Here is a 17725-nt window from a genome sequence, read left to right as displayed (position 1 = left end):
GTAGTTACACTACCCCAGAGTGGGTTGTGCCCATTTAAATCTCCCATTATAATACAGGGCTTCGGGAGCTGATCATATAGAGCTTGAAGATCAGTTTTAGCAAACGTCGAAGACGGAGAAATATAAAGAGAGCATAGCGTAAACGCTACATGTAAGGTAATTCTCACTGCAACAGCCTGCATATTAGTATTAAGTGAAACAGGGCTTTGAATAACGTTTTGTTTGACTAGAATGGATGATCCGCCAGTGGCCCTATCACCCGGAGGTGCAAAACAATGATATGTATTAAACTGACGAAAATTAAATGTATCTGTTTGTTTTAAATATGTCTCTTGGAGACATATCGCTGAAGGTGTAAAATCTTGGACTAATAGCTGTAATTCATGTAAATTAGTCCTTAATCCTCTGCAGTTCCACTGTACAATATTATTGGAATAAACTATCTTTTAGGGGGATTTATTGGGGATCTACCCCGCACTCTTTTGGAGGGCGACAAGCTATGTGCCCTAGAATGGACGTTTTCAGAAACGTCCATGTCTTCAAGAGACCCGTATTTATTGAACAATTGAATTTTGTTCTGTGACCCTTTTGGAGCTCTGCCACTTTGTTGTTTTGAAGCATCAGGCTTTGGCTTCGGTTTATTTTTCGCAGTTTGTTGACTATCAGCTGTGGATTGAGACTTTGAGTTTGACTGAGATGATGATTTGTGATCAGAAGAAGACTTTGAGGTACTAGGAAGTGATTCCTCCGTCTGTGATGATATAGCAGGGTACAAAAGCTGTGGAGAATCGCAATTTACCCAAGTCAAGGTAGTTTGGCAGCCTGTGGTTGATGTAGTGTTAGATTTAGATCCCGATGATGTTTTTGCTACTGTAGCATAAGTTTGTGGAAGATCAGATGTCTTCACCAGTTTTTTGGCCTCGGAAAAAGAGATATTTTGAGTAAATTTGATTTTATTGATTTCCATTTGCTCTTTCCAAATAGGACATTGCATAGAAAATGAAGAATGGTCGCCTGCGCAATTGGTGCATTTTTTATAATCACTGTCACAATCTTCTGTTGTGTGTGTCTTCTCACCACAGTGAGCACACACAACAGACAATGTGCAAGTATTCACGCCATGTCCATATTTCTGGCATTTAAAACACCTGAGCGGGTTGGGGATGTAGGTATCAAATTGTATGTTACAATAGCCTGCCTTCACTGATTTAGGAGCATTTGGACATGAAAAAGTAAACAGATAGGTATTAGTTTGGAATGTTTCATTGTTTTTTCGGGTTGAAAAGCGCTTCACATACAGCACACCTTGATCTTTCATTTCTGATCCTATGTCAATTTCGGACATATCAGCAAACAATCGATCACGATCTCTGATGATACCTTTACTAGTATTCAAGGTCTTGTGAGCAGAGACCGTGACGGGAATGCCCACGAAAGATTTCATGTTCATCAGGTTCGTTGCTTGTTGCTTTTTCCCGCATTCGACTAGCAGGGCACCCGAACGGAAGCGTCTAATGTTTTTCACCTCTCCTGCAACACCTTGAATACCCTTGGATACAGCAAAGGGGTTCAACTTTAACGGTGTCTTCTCAGGAGTCTCAATAACAACGAAACGCGGCCAATATTCAATAGATGCAGACGGTCTACGGTCAGTATCAACAGGGTCAATATCAAGTGGACGTTTTGTTTTTTTGGTTGGGGTTTCATACGCCATAGTTAGTGTAATATGGTTCATCATCCGAGCTCCCCACCCACCACGGAGTATCACAAGGACAATGCTAAAGCAAGCGGGCCTCCAGCTTGCAGCACCAAGGATACCCGGATGATATACTCCAGTAGAAGAATTACAAAGAATTAATCCACCAGATTGGCCCATAAGCCACCGCCTTCTGGGCATAAGACTCTAGGCAAAATTCAGAACTTCAAATACATTCCAAAACCAGAAAAGTCGATGAATAATTCAGCCAAGACCGAAATTAAAAGTCCAAATAAAATTTGTGCAATGACATATATATATAATTCATGCACAGGGCTTGGCATGACCAGCCGATTGGTTGAATCGGGCCAATTCAACCACCCGTCTAGGTGAAGTAAGGGCCAAAGTGGTGTGTTAGGCAAATGGAAAGTAGTTAAAAGCCCAAATGCCCTCAACCACCAGGTTCCCGTCCTCCACCGACACGGGACGCAACCCACGGCCAACAGGTTGCCCAATTTAGTCGCCTCTTACGACAAGCAATGGGGTGCTGTGGACACATTCTATCCCGGGTCCACACGGGATCCAGTGTCAAAATTCACATGTGCGATCCTAAGACAAGAAACAACCACAACGGGAAATACGCTTCACTGTGTTCCACAAAATATGAGGAATATGATTTTAAAATGGTTGAGTTGACACTAACGTCACCGAGAGTCTACGCCTGTCATGTTTCTAAATTCATCAAGTTGAAAATCGTGATACACTAGCTTTGAAACTTTCCCTCCCTATAATTCATAATGCAAAGATGACATAAATGTCATTGAGTGAAGACGGTATCACCTTTATTAAAGATAAATGACACAAAATAGCTTCAACTATGTTAACTTTACATATTTGTGAAATTTGTGTATAAGCGGTTTTTAACCTATGGAATTTGTGTATAAGCGGTTTTTAACCTACGGAATGTGTGTGTAAGCGGTATTTCATACCTACTTTGGACAAGTGACAAAATAATATTTATACTTTTGCAATTTCATAGAGTTGTTAAGAGACAGATACTTACATCCACAGCTATATCAAGTTCATTAAACAGCTCCAGATCAATGTAAAACAAAAGTGGACTTGTCTTGATGTCTCGAACACATAATACTTTCTAAGTCACGGTCTAGTTTTGAAAAGGAAACATGATTAGTATATTCGGGCACTCCTCCCCCTCATGGACATGACATTGTTTGGTCGTGTCATGTGCACGTCCCTGAAAATATAAATACACAGACATAGCAGAAAATAACTTTATTGTGCAATCTCACTTAACACACAAAATCCAATGTACCTTGGTATTAAACATCATAAGCTACACTCACAAGAGGTCTTGTTGTGGTGAGGCGGTGGCGGTGGTGACGGTTGTTGCTGGGTAACGCTAAGAGCTCGCCGACACCCCCGTAGTGGACCCGGGGGGATATTTGGTCCACCAACCCGAGGAGCAGTTGAGACCCTCTCTCACAATCAACAGGGTGTCCACACATGTGTAGACAAGTTCAGCTTGGTGTCCTTCTATCAACAGCTCCTGTCTGGGTGTGAGTTTTGAGGCAGAATAAACTACCCTCCTCTTGCCACAATTAGCACACAAGAGAAACTTTTTATTTATTTATTGAACACACTTTCTAAAAACTGGCCTTCATAGTTTAAAAGAACTGTTCTGTTTGAATCTGCAAACAAATGCAACCTATTTACCACTTGCAAGAAGCTTCTTGCTCTTTTTGCCGGCTTCAGTCGATGCTTGTCATCAGTGTCCTGACCATAGCAATCCTCAAAGGTCTTATAAGAACCCTCATCACCCATCACAGCATCCGACAGCCATGAAAGAGTTTTCAACACGTCGGTGGGTTGGTGGGTTGATCGCGCAGTAATGACACGGCTGCTGCATACACTTCATAATCTAATGCATGAAATCAAGATTGATTGTGTCAGATGAATACTGTACATAAACAATGAATTCAAATCTATTGAAACTGAATATAGTTTTTTAAAAAACCTTAACATTAACAACACTACATGAATAAATATACCGTCATAAGAAAATGAAAGATCATTTGCTAAGATTTAATATGACTACTTTAGATGAAACGTTTGCTGCAGCAAAGTCCTAAGAGAGGCAACCTATACCATTCAATAATTCAAATTACACGCCATATTATCAAGATTCATTTCACTTAAAACACAAGGCCTAGAATTAAGGCAGGAGTAAAGGCAGCAATACCAACGTGGTATGTACGTTTGTGAAATCTGCAAGCATCAGCTGGAACTAGCAAACCTGTGAAACCATGAATGGTACTGCACTTTTTGTAAGGGTAGCATTGCATCCAAACCTTAATTACCGCATGTGGAACTTTTCATCAAGCCCCCGGTGGGATTCGAACCCCTGACCCCTTGGTCAGAAACCAAACGCGCTACCACAGCCACTCCCGTAATTGATAATGAAATTTAGGGCGGTCTAATAGTTTCTTTCAATGTTCAGTATACAAACCTGAAAGGTGTTATGTCGAGGCCGGCAATGCTTGTTCATGAATTCCTCCAAACCTTTGAAGTTCTTGATTTTTGGTGCCGCTAGGGCATCTGTCTGAGTCACCTCTGGGTTCAACACTGTCCCACAGTCTAAGACATCTTGCAACTCTGATGTTTTTGCAGCATCATGTACGTGCACTCGAGAACCTTTTCTAATCAAAGGTGTTTTACGCATGCAACAGTTGGTTTGAGCGAGTCCATAATATCGGTTTTCAATTGCGCATCATGCGCAGCGGCCAAGCTCATCTCCTTTCTGCACAGGGAAACCTGTTGTAAAGCCAAGTTCAGTAAGCTCATAATTCTTTCTGCTGGGTTGTTGTACGACTGTGCATACAGCGATATACATATCCAAATCCAAGGCAATGAAAGTAGCCACTGCTGCCAGTTGAACACCCTCATGTGGTTCGGTGGTCCTGACCATCTGAGGACACAAACATTATTGGTTTATCTGCGTTCACACCATCAGCTGAACTTGTTTCCCTGATGATTTTCACATTCTCAGCAGCATGACGTAGAGGTGAAGCCGGCTCAAAGATTTTCTTCTTCACATGGACATTTCCATCATAAAAGGAGTCACTGAGGAGGATTTTCTGGAATGTCCATGTGAAACAACACAAGCGGAACAATACCGCACACACTGTAATCATGGTCCAATGCTAAGAATGGGCACTCTGATGATGAAGTGATACTTCGATTGTGAGGACGTGCTCCAGCGGACACTGGTTTGTTTGGTTCACCAACAGGAATAAATGCCTTGTCATCAACGGCTATGCAACCAGCATGACCTCTACACCGAACAGCCGTCTCTTTCAGCATTTGGTATTAATAAATGCAAACCCAGAATCTTCGTGTTCTGCGCGAAGAAGTCGCTGTTGTACTTTGTACTTCACATTAACGCGACCGGTGTAATTCATTGCACTTTTATTATGTGGACTGGAAGGATAAAAGTCGAGTCGAACCCATGACTCCAATGGAATAGCAGAATCTTCTGGTAGCCTTTCCTGTACTTGCCGAATAAGATCTGGCACAGAAACTGCAAATGGCATGTATCCACATTCATTTTGCCTCCTTTCATGGACAACAGATTTCTCCCCCAGGAATTTTTCCAATTCCGTCCCAAAATCACTGAACTTCTGATCAGTAGGTCTCCCATTTTGACTTCGAAGATCAAACGAAAGTTTGGGATCGTCAGAGTTTAACAAAAAGTTGAGAACTCTATCATCACAGTCTGCGTGTTGTACAGTTTCTGGTGCTGCAGCATCTTGTGTGATCAACTTGTACAAGCTGCGTATGATAGCAGATTTTGTCTTGGTTGCCCTTGCAAACTGTGACATAAGACCTTTCCTCATTACTCTTGTGGAGAATTCCGGAATTTTCTTGCGAATTTCTGGAATGATAGAAATGTTCTTATCAGAATTGTCTTGTTTCTGATCTTCGTCAACTTCCCAAGATAGTTTCCATGATGGAAAGTGTATGTAGCGTATGGAAATGGTAACTTCCAACATTCAAACCATTTGCTTCATATTTTATCTCCAAAATATCTCCAAAATGAGTTTGAGTTTTACTTACCGATAACTTTATGTACATAGTCCAATACAAAATAAGATATTCGTCGGATCTGACGCACAATATGAAATCCAAAGTGTCCCATCTGACGCACAATGAAACGGTCCAATACAACATAAGATATTTCGTCCCATCTGACGCACAATGAAACGGTCCAATACAACATAAGATATTTCGTCCCATCTGACGCACAAATGAAATCCCAAACGTGTGCCAACTGACGCACAATGAATTGGGAAATATATTGTTTATTCCATATTATATATGACAATCTCTAATAACTAATACTGAAACGACGTGGTGGTCGCTTTTCTCGCGCGGACCTCTTCGGTGGTTCAACACTAGGGGACGGGGAAGTGTTACACATTAAGTTGTGACCTGGATCATGTGGGTCATGCTTAGTCACAACAGCAGCAAGAGAGACAGCGTTCGTGAGGATGGTAATCGATGAGACGCCAGCAGACGTCGGGGTGGTCATGAGGGTGGTGCGCGATGAGACGTTAGCAGACGTAGGGATCGTGAGTGATGAGGAGTCTGAAGTATGTGTGTGTTTTAGGGGTTGGGCTTAAAAGAAAAGCATCAGTGGCAAGGTGGAGAGGGGATGGAAATTGTCTGGCCTGAGTGAGTGAGCTGGACGTTCGAGACTGGGAAGAGAAGGAGGTAGGCGTCCAAATAGCATCTAGCACTGTAGGTAAAGAATCCCGGGGGGGGGGGGGGGGGGGGGCGGCGGCAGGAGCGGGGATTGCGGACGGGAAATGTCTATATTATGGGAGGGGTCAGGTGAGAGAAGAGACGTAGTGATTGTGGGATGAGACTGGGGTGGGGCCAGCAGATGAGGGGAAAAGAGAGGGTGAGGGAGAATGAGACATTTCAAAAGCGAGAGGGTTTGTCGCGGATAGAAGCAGCGGTTGGGAAGGGATAGTTCTACGGAGGGGTGGGAGCATGTTCTACATATAGGTTGTGTTGGTGACGTCTACAACAGCGTCTGAGTATTACCTTCCTAAATCGGAAAGCAACACCAGACGCCGCTAACGAAATTACACTTATTCTAAGCGACTCCATATCTGAAACAAAAACGAGAGAAAGAAAGAATAAGATCTTATTTGTCTTTATACCATATGGAGTGTATGGTACGGAGAGAGGGTATTTGATAGAGAAATACAATACAAATTTAGACATTACTGCTTTCCGTGGTTTTTAAATAAAATGGACTTTCAATCCGATAGTCATTAGCATGAGTTTGCCTATATGTTACATACAAGAGCTAAACTTATCATACCTTCCCAAAGTCCTATTACTTTATCACCATCGTCATTGACATCATCATCATAATCATCTTGGGGAGAGCTGGGGGCATATCTGCTTTAGATGTCAATGGCTACCAGCAAATATCTTATTCCTTCATTTTCTTTGCCAAATCCAGAGAGGTCTGTAAGGTCAGTCTCAAACATGTCATCCTTTTAAATCTGTTCTTCACTGGCTTATGCAAACTGTATACATCTTTATTCACAAATCGCTTCACCTTCCTCAACTTGACGTTACGTTGCTTGTTTTTCTTCAATTCATCACGAAGTTTTGATGGACCAAAATATGCTCCTGGATTTTGAGCATTGAAATAATACTTTTCTAATGCTTTCTTATGCTTTGACTGGTTGCTCTTTTGTCTTTTGAGTACTCATGTTGAATTGAAGAATATTACATCTAACAATCAATATAAAACATGACATATTTTTTTCATATTTGTAACACACACACATATATATATATATATATATATATGATACATGAACATAGGATACATGATTTAACACTTGTTTGTGTTTATAGTTTTACTTTCATTACAGCAGCCATGAGCATACCCCAGCTAGTTTACATTTTAGTGCACATAAGCGATTAGTTTCTTCTCTGCATGTTTAAAGTTATATCTATACGGTTTACTATTTACAGTCAAAATGAAATGAATTCACACAGTGAGGATATGTCCTAAGTCATGTGATATCATCATCCCCTCTGGATCATAATAACACATATAGTTCATCACATCCATGCAACACTATGACAACATGTTATTATGACGGCACACACTACGACTTTTCTGAAGAGTATTCACTTTCTCTTCTTTGTGAGGATCATCTTTTGCTGCATTCGTGTCCTGCTGTTTCTCGTGTTGTTAGTATCTTCCATGAGCTGGTTGTAGTCCAACCATCATCCATTCGAAATATCTCCAGAAGGTTGCCAGTCAACTAACAAGGTGTCTTCATCAACATTCAAGCTGGTATCGTTGAGGGGATGGTGCTCAACTAAAGTAGCTGCACTTGGAGGTGTGATGGGTTCTCCATCAAGTCATGGGGTAGAAGTTGGAATAGGTTTCAGCACATGAGTGTCCATTACCCTATCCATAAAGAGAAATGAAAAAGATATAAATCAAGAAACATAACTTACACATTGAACTAGGGAGAACCTAGTTGAAACTCACAAACAAAAAACTAACATGTCCTGCCTAATCAACGTATCGAAACTAACTAACCACAATTTCACTCCGATCCCCGCAGGTGGCGAAAATGCATGCCTTTTTCATGCTCGAGCGCTCCGCGAAGTAAAGTTTTGTCAGGTGTGTTTTCGCGAACTGTTCGCAAGTACACAAACTGAAACGAAATACACTGTCTGATAAACAATACAATGAGGCCTACGAATAAACCATGACGAACAATACATTTATGTGGACAACCCTTTTATACACTTACTTTGCTCTTTGGATCCTCTGCTTCTGTGTAGTCTTCTTCTTTGCAAGTGGTTGATTATTAACATCCTTTGGTTTTCTGGTTCTTTTCTTTTTCTTTTGAACAGGTGTTTCCAGAGGCTTTCTGCTCTCGGAATTCATCTGCAGTGGGTGAACCTGTATGTTCAGTATAATCCACCGACAATCTCAGGAAAACAGGTATTGGTTGAAGTTTTCCTTCTAATCCCTTCATCTTCTCTACCATGTCTGAGTAAATTGTTTTGTACAACCCACTTGATCTCATCATAACTTCATACAGATAGACTTGTGTATCAAGAATTTCCTTCAGTTCAGGAAACATCAGGAAGTGACTTGTCTGTTGTAAAGTGAACACGTTCCATGTCCAGAGTTTTCTGAGCCATACCGAATTCACAAGCAGAGTGGATGCTGCAAAGATTTTCTTAGGAATGATTTGTAGGGATAAGATTAAAAATGATTTATAGTGGAAGGGGCATCATGGGATTGAGTAATGTATGAGGTGTCTGATTGGATGAAATGTAGTACACATACCATGTGATTGGTTCACAAGCCTACACCTAGATGGAATAACTTTATTTTAAATATAGAATGTATATAGCAAAGGAATGTTATTGACTCATGATAGAATACGGTATTAGTGCATATTGAATTTGTATTGGTTAACATACATAGCTAGTTGGAATTATGTTTATTATAAAATATGGTATGTATCTCTGCTTGATAATATTTGGAATGAACTACTTTGAGTACACCTGTCATGTATTATAGTGATTGCATTGTGTAAAGGTGACTTGAGGAGAACCATATGTAGCTTCATATTAGTTCCGCAGTTTTGTAAGTTATTCTTTTGTAACAATAATGGCATTCCATTGTATTGTACTGCATAGGAAACATTCCATAGTGACTCCACATCGACTCCTTACTGCTCCGCAGTTACTTCTATGTTCAACACACATATTCTATTGTTTGACACATATATTTCTATTGTTAGACACATTTTCTATTGTTTGGCACAACTATATATTAATGTTTTTGTTTTCAACTCGCATTCATTTATGAAAAACCAAACATGTAATAAGAATCGATTCTCTCACTCTGATCTCTCTCTTGAGATGCACATTTCCGTGAAAAACATATGTAAAGACGCGTATCCAACGATACTAAAATTCTCATATACCCACAACAACACCAACAACCACATCATCATCAGGAGGAGTGATGAACAATTCAGATGGATCGAGGTATCTTTTTTTCCCAGCAGTCGACAGGAGCCTGGCAGAGGTTGAGATGTAGATGTCTAGGAGATGGTGACGGTAGGAGTGACACTGTAGAAGAGAGCGAGTGAGTTATTATTTAACCTCACACCAGCAATATTTCACCCAAATCGTGACGACAAATATTTCTTCCTTGTGATCGCAAAATCAATACAGTCAAGCTAGACATGCTTGACCGTGATTCCTTCATCATAAGGGATAGAAAACGGAGGATCCTCACCTTTAAGCAAATATTCGTGAGTGTATCTAGTATGGCCAATGCGACATCGTCGCAGAACGACCTCCTCAAATCTGGACTGACAACCCAAGTAGGTGTAACCAATATAGGGTTTTACTGCATGTAATTTATTATTACCCACTTGGGTGTCCCACTTCTGCATCAGATCACGGATATAAGATTTATTGATAGCTTTATCATCTGAATGTGGAATCAGAAGTGGTGTCACAGATTTGGTGAGTGCTGCCCTTGCAGCAAGATCGGCCATTGTGTTCCCGGAGATTCCTATGTGACTGGGTATCAAACAAAAGACGATGTCACACTGGCCAGTAGCAAGATCATTATATACTTCAATAATTTCAATTAAAAGTGCATGTTTACGAGATAGGTTTTTAATAGCTTGAAGACATGAAAGAGAGTCAGAAAAGATTATTTATTGTTTATGTGTAGGATGTCTTTGAATGTATTTGAGAGCTGTTAGTATTGCGTTTTCTTCTGCTGTAAAAGTAGAGCTATTCTCCAGTCATCTGGAAGATATTGTTTTGGATCCAATGTCAATGGCACATGCAACTGCAACACCATCCTTGGACCCATCAGTAAATGAGGATTTGTATGAACTACATTTATTTTGAATTGATTATATTCTTGTTTATACTGTAATGCGTTAGTTTCTGATTTTTTAAACTGTGTTAGGTCAACTTGTGGCCTCACTAATTGCCAAAGAGGAGAAGAAAGAAGACGGGAAGGAGATATATTCTCCAACTCTCCAATTCCAGCAGCAGAAATGTATTGTTGGATTCGTATTCCAAGAAGAGGAACTAATGAAGTTTTATTATTACACAAATCCTCATAAAGAAGATTAAAACCGCACTTGTGAGCAGGATTGGATTCATTTCAATATAACTTTGTAATATATTATAAAGACAATTCGATACCGCGGAAGTTCCAAAGATGGCTCATCGGCCCCAACGTAGAGACTGTCCATGGGAGATGTTCTGAAAGATCCAAGACATAGCCTCAGACCTTGCTGATGTACAGAATCTAAACGCTTTTGCAGGCTCTACCATACACAATGGAACCGCACGCATAACCAAGTTTCAATCGAACCAGAGATCTATATAAGTGAAAGAGGGTAAATTGATTTTGAAACCTAAGGCGTCAGCCGAGGTTTCAAATAGAAAAGTTGCACGTGTCGAAAAAGAATAAAATCCCGGAAATGTAACAATTGAAATTATTTATCAGTATTGTGAACCGATCGCACAATAATTAGCGGTTTTCTTTGCTATTTTTCACTAGTGAATGTGAACTGAGAAATTTATATCAGAATAGGTCTTTGCTGAAAATGGGGGACTAAAGGTTGCAACAACAAAGGTCAACAACAACATTCGTTTCCACTGGTGCCCCGCAAGGTTGTGTCCTTTCCCCTGTTTTATTTATTCTATATATAAATGACTGTATCAGTAGCTTTTCACAATGTTTAACTGTAAAGATTGCAGATGACGCCGCACTCGCTGGATTTATAAGGCACTCGGAGAATGACTATCGCTCCGAAATCACTAAATTTCTTGATTGGTGTAAAGTCAACTTCCTTAAGTTAAATGTTAAGAAAACAAAAGAGATGATTATTGATTTTCGGAAACGTAAAAGTGAATCACTGCCAATTGCCATTGATAACGAAACAATAGATAGAGTTGAGGAATATGAGTATCTTGGCACAGTGATAGATTCTAAGCTCACCTGGAACAGCAATACTGACCACATACACAAGAAAGGGCTAAAGTGGCTATACTTCTTACGTCGTCTTGGTTATTTTAAGATTGACAACCATATTGTCATTGTTCTATAAGTCTTTTATTCAAAATACTGTAGTTTTCAATGTACATTGCTGGTATGGGGGGCCTGTCTGTTCAAAATCGATGTAAACTTTCCAAAATTGTCAACACAGCAAGGAAAATTTCTGGACTTAAAACGCAAGATATCGGCAATATTTACAAGCAGCAAATTGGAAAGAAAGCACGTAAAATGATAAATGACAGTAATCGTGTCCTATCTCCGGAATTTCAACTTCTTCCTTCCGGCCGTCGACTGCGTACGCCGATATTCAGAGCAAACAGCGCTCGAAATTCTTTCATCCCAGCAAGCATCAGTGTTTTCAATGAGTTATTTCAATGTTTGTTAATCACTTTACAATACTTTATCACGAGTTTCAAACTGTCGTATAAATACGTTCAGTGCTAATGCCCGCAGCAAAATCTTTTTTTTCTTTTTAATGTCGCCTGTATACAGCTCTGATTCTTAAATTTGTTATTACACATTCACATTTATCTTTACCTCATATATTGGGTGTTGTTGCTAGCTGTTTTAGCACTACATGACATATGAATGGGTGTTTCGTGTCCTTATGTATGTGCACCTTTTGTATTGTATGTGTTTCTGGTGTATTTTAAGTGTTTTCAATTTTCACCGTGCAAAACAAATTTCCTTCAGGATAATAAAGCATTATCTTATCTTATCTTTTAAATAACATCAAAAATAAACAGATCGACATAGAATATATAGCTGCTGACAAATCCTGAAGTTCACAGACAACTTTACAAAGCAGATAAGATTAATTCAGACTTGATTTGGTTGATAATTTTCCCGGTGTTGAATGATATTTAATCCCAGAAATTGACCATTCAAATTGCTGAACACACTAACTATTGGTTTACAATACCTTTATGAGCAGAAAGGAAATTTAAATATTTTCTAAAACTTACATATTTCAATCATAATTCTGTAAAGTGTATTTGATGTTCACCCGCATCAACAGCATGTTTGATATTCATGTTGTACCATTACAAAAACAAAACCAAATAAAAGCTTGATTGAACAAAAGTTTATTCATTGTTTATTCAGGAGTAATGTGCGTAAGAGCCAGTGGTGAGTAATTTGGAATAGGAAAGCCTGTATCATCAATGTGGTTATGTGATGAAACCTGTGGGGTACGACTGGCACTGGGCTGGTGATCAAAGGGATACACAACATAATGTATATGTTAACAACATTTAATTCCCCTTTCAAAAATCGTTCAGTTATATTGCAGAGGTGCCACTTAGGAGCAGGAGGATAGCCTGCATCATCAATGTGGTTTTGTGATGAAACCTGTGAGCTACAACTGCGACTGGTGAACCAAGGGTGCTACTACCCTACTCTCGCAGTATTGTGGAATTATTCTTCACAACAGAGAACACATGAAACAGTGATACGAAAGTTACTGCAAGAGAACTTTGTCACGTTTAACTCTGTGAGAGAAAAGTTCTGGAAGCAATGCAGATACATAGAAGCTGTTGAGTTTATAGAGCATGTCCTGCCAGAATCGATTGTCAAAATATATTCTCTCAACAGAATATCCTTTTAGAGTCCATAGGAAAAGATCACACCATTTCCTCTCGGTAACTGCCAACTGCCCTTGGATTTGATAGTAATAATGATGTTTCTGCTTCAGCTTCAATTTCCCATCCACAATAGCAGAACAGAATGTGCTATCTGTAGCTGCTTCCGAAGGGGTTACAAACCGCTTGGAATAAGGGCACAAAACCGGCCTTGTGAATCTGCCCAGTGTAGACATTCCAGTAGTGCATCGGGTCTGCTTCCCAAGTGGGGGTATGATGGATTTACGATCAGTCCACAAAGGCTATACATCAGAGTTATGTGGGTTCTTTGGGCACATTTCATGTGGGTTCGTCTTGCTGGTGCATCATATGACCTACCCCACCGTAATGCTGCACTGTCAAATGTCTTATAGCCTGTCTTATGTCTGGTCTAGCATCGTACCATCTGGGGTTTTAGCTTGCCCTCTGGCTGCTGTTTCGATATTCCTACACGTTTCAGGACTGACATGAAGATCATTGAAGTACGACTGAAACTCATCCATGCAGTTCTGAGAATTAAGATCAACACTGTCATGATAAAGAAAGTCAATCTGGTGTAGTTTGGGAAGTGGAGGTGGAGACTTCACATGGAGCTTAACATATTTATCTTGTGATAATAGAAAGCCAGAATTTGCTGAAATTTCATGCAAGTTGTCGCAAAAGATGGCCAGTAACAAATTATGATGGGCCCAACAGCCTTAATATATTAGGCAGCTTACATAGGGGTCTATTCCAAAATGAAATTAGATTTTGTCAATCTTATATCTCTATCTAAATTTAATGTGGTAGTTTTCTCTAAGTTTAATGTTGGCCCATCCCCCTATTATGATCCCTGTTAGATGTGATTTAAATAAGACTGGGTTGCAACATGGAAAGAAACCATTTTGTTTATGTTACAAATCTAGAAAAGGAAACTACTTACCCTGCTGCACATGTGCAACCAGCTGCATGCACACATTTTATGACGTCTTGGCTAGGGCTACCAAGACAATATAATCAGGTCTTTCATTTTCCTAGCTACCAGGTATGGATGGAATAACCCTACACTTCACATAACAGTGGGAGCATTCATCTGCTATACTGCGATATTTAATTGTGAGGACATGTCCCTCCTCAAACATACTTTCGCTTTCAATTGACGTTTTTCTTTTGTTGTTTTCGGATCAAAAACTTACAAGATAATTGTAAAGATCTGAATATCTAATAATCGGAATGTCCTCTTCACTGTCAGTCCATTCAGAGCTGGGTACAATAGCAATGGTTTTCATGGACTAGTTGGATATGAGAAAGAAAAATTGAAACAAGAGCTTAGTATTTGTAGTGTTTGAGCATGGTTCATTTTAACAATTGATGATAGTCGAGTTTACAAGCTGATTCCCCAATGTCACATGTCACAAAAATTATGCTTTGTTGATTAAATCACAGTATCTCTAATAATGTGGATTGGATTCTAGTTTGAAATTACGTAGATTCAGGTGAGGTGGTTTTCTACACTCGTGCAGAATTTTCTTAAAAGGTGATAAAAATTGGTAGATTCAGAATCTGTAAAATTGTATCTAGATCTACATCATCATGATCATGTACACTGAAATGACTGGGAGCCTATGATTGGAAAACAAAATAAAACTTTACCCATTTCCAGCCTAATTATGTTGTAACATGTCATTTTCGGCCAAAAATAATTTGTGAGTAAATGACTTCTGTTTAATTTAAATCAGAAACATCAACATTGATCTACCTGTTGAACTTTGTCCTCTGTCTGCTCAAGGTCAGTGATGAAGAACTGCCTTTCAGACAGAAACCTCAGTCCCATAGCACGCTTTATGAGCTCAGCCTTTGTCCCTGATACATGACAGCCTCGTTCCTGCAGGTGTGCCTTCAAATCACGGACTGTATAACTTTCAAAGCCATTTGATCCGGTCTGTTTACTATCTATTATTTGCACTGTGGCAGCCATGTTTGGTGAAGATTGCTCGCCAGTGGCAAGGGAGGTAATTCAACCTAGGGAGGTAAGACCCTTACCTTAAAGGACTATAATCAGCAGACAGGGTTGAACCCACTCGGACTTGAAATTGCCTGTCGGTTAAAAACTCTGATGTAAAGAGAGGCAAACGACCTCGCAAATTGAAATCATCCTTTTAAATGCCATGCTTCCACGTAGCATGTATGCTTTCTCAAGATAAAAAATATAGATACTGCGTGTTGTTTGGTGGTAATAGCATTTTTTACGAAGGATTCTAAACGTACTAAATGTTCAGTAGTACTTTCTATTCTTCCGAAAACCACATTGAATATTGGTAATGAGGTTATTGGTTTCCAGATACCAAATTAATCTGTTATTTACCATTCGCTCCATGGTTTTACAGACGCACCTGGTAAACGATATCGGTCTGTAATTTGATGGATCCGTGTGATCCCGGCTAGGTGTTGATATTGGCACTACAATGGCATGACGGCATGAAGGAGGAAAAATTCAAGACATCCATATTTTGTCAAATATATCTAAAAGTGTGACCAGACATGGTTCAGGCAAGTGTTTCAATAGCTGGTAATGAATATTGTCATATCCGCTGCAGTATCATGAGCTTGATCAAGAGCCGTGTGGGGCTCATGTAACGAAAACAATTCAGTATAGTCTTCACCATTATTGGAATCGAAATTAACTTTTGTCCTTTCCTGTTTTTTGGTAATTCAGGGACATAGTTTGCAGAGGAAGAATTTTTCGCAAGAGTTTCGCCAATTTTATTTGCAATGTCCTTTTTGTTAGTTATCTTGAAGATGGTGAACAGCAGATTTTCAACCTTTGCCTTTTATTCGCTGACCCATGTTCCACACCTTAGACATGGGTGTACGTGAATTTTTTTAAACATAATTCCACCAAGTTTGGCGCTTGTTTTGCTTATACGTACGTCGTGTCTTAGCACTAGTAATTTTAACATTGTTGAAGTTATGAACAGTAGGGTGTTTTCTGCTTTCTTCCTACGTTTTCTTGCCTGTTTGCATTCGTCAGTAAACCATGGTTTACGAATATGAAGAGTTGCAGAGGAATTAGGAATGGTGTGATCATCAATTTCATTAAGTTGTGTTGAGAACATCAGGATGGGATCTGTCCCCCGGAGGAGAAAATGAATGCTAACAAATGTATTGTCGTAAGTTAAAAACATCAGTATGTTTAAGATACGTCTCCTGGAGACACAATGCTGATGGTTTAAGGTCCTGTGACAATAGAAAAAATATCATTATGATTCTTCCTAAGTCCTCTGCAATTCCACTGTATTAATGTAGCCATCATTTAGGATGTGTTATCGGTGAACGTTCACAACCCTTTTCATAGGAGAATGGCTCCGAGGACGGGTAGTCAGAGGAGGTGGCACCTCCATGTCATCTAAGAGATCAAATCTGTTTAAAAGTGACAAAGGGCCGCTTTGTCCTTTAGGAAGACGGTCACTTGTAATTTGCCTCTAAGAGTAATCTACATTTACATTCTTCATTTTGATAAGCGGTGTAGGTGCTGTTTGAGTTTCAGAGGAGTGTGATGGTTTTCTTGAGGAAGAAACAGAAGGAAGATCCTGAATACTCATAGGTGTCTGAGCTGTCAGCCAGGTCAAGTATGTTTGGAAGTGAATAGATTTAGTTGAAGGTCTTGTCACCTCTGCATAAGTTGACTTACCTCTCAATACAGTGTTACCAGAGGGTGTAGCTGAAGTTGCCAACTTCCTTGATTCTGAAAAGCCTATGTTCTTTCCAGTTTTAATACGTTGGACACTCTTTAGAAGACGACATGTGAGAGCCAGAACAATTTACACATTTGATTTCAGACGAACATGTGCTGCTGTTGTGAACTTTGCCAGCACAGCATGAACAAGAAGTGTTCTGCCCATGGCCAAATTTCTGACAGTGAAAACATCTTAGTGGATTTGGAACATACATGTCAATTTTCATAAAGAAGCATCCTACTTAAATTGATTGAGGTAAACTGGGTACATCAAACGTAAGCAAGTAAGTATTTGAGGGTAAATATATGCCATCCATCTTAAAGCTGAATCGCTTAGTCTCGACCACTCCTTGCATACGCAGCTGACTAACAATGGCATCGGTTGACAGATCAGCAAGACTCTTATCTCTGTCTCGGATGATTCCTTTGCTAAAAGTTAGAGATTAGTGAGCATAGCATTTTACAGCGATATTTGCGAATGATTTTGCTTACAGAAGATTGGCCGCTTGCTCTCTCTCACT

The 17725-nt window shown here is 39.7% G+C and overlaps 1 pseudogene; it reads right to left on the bottom strand.

Annotated features, from left to right (window-relative positions):
- Positions 1–4417: 4417 nt before the first annotated feature.
- Positions 4418–15446, bottom strand: LOC137259661 (uncharacterized; annotated as a pseudogene).
- Between the last annotated feature and the right edge of the window lie 2279 nt (positions 15447–17725).

The sequence above is a fragment of the Haliotis asinina genome, chromosome 13 (genome assembly GCF_037392515.1).
Source record: "Haliotis asinina isolate JCU_RB_2024 chromosome 13, JCU_Hal_asi_v2, whole genome shotgun sequence".
In the NCBI taxonomy this organism is placed as follows: Eukaryota; Metazoa; Mollusca; class Gastropoda; order Lepetellida; family Haliotidae; genus Haliotis; species Haliotis asinina.
Note: the sequence above shows the minus strand (reverse complement) of the source record. Positions and strands in the feature narration are given on the sequence as shown.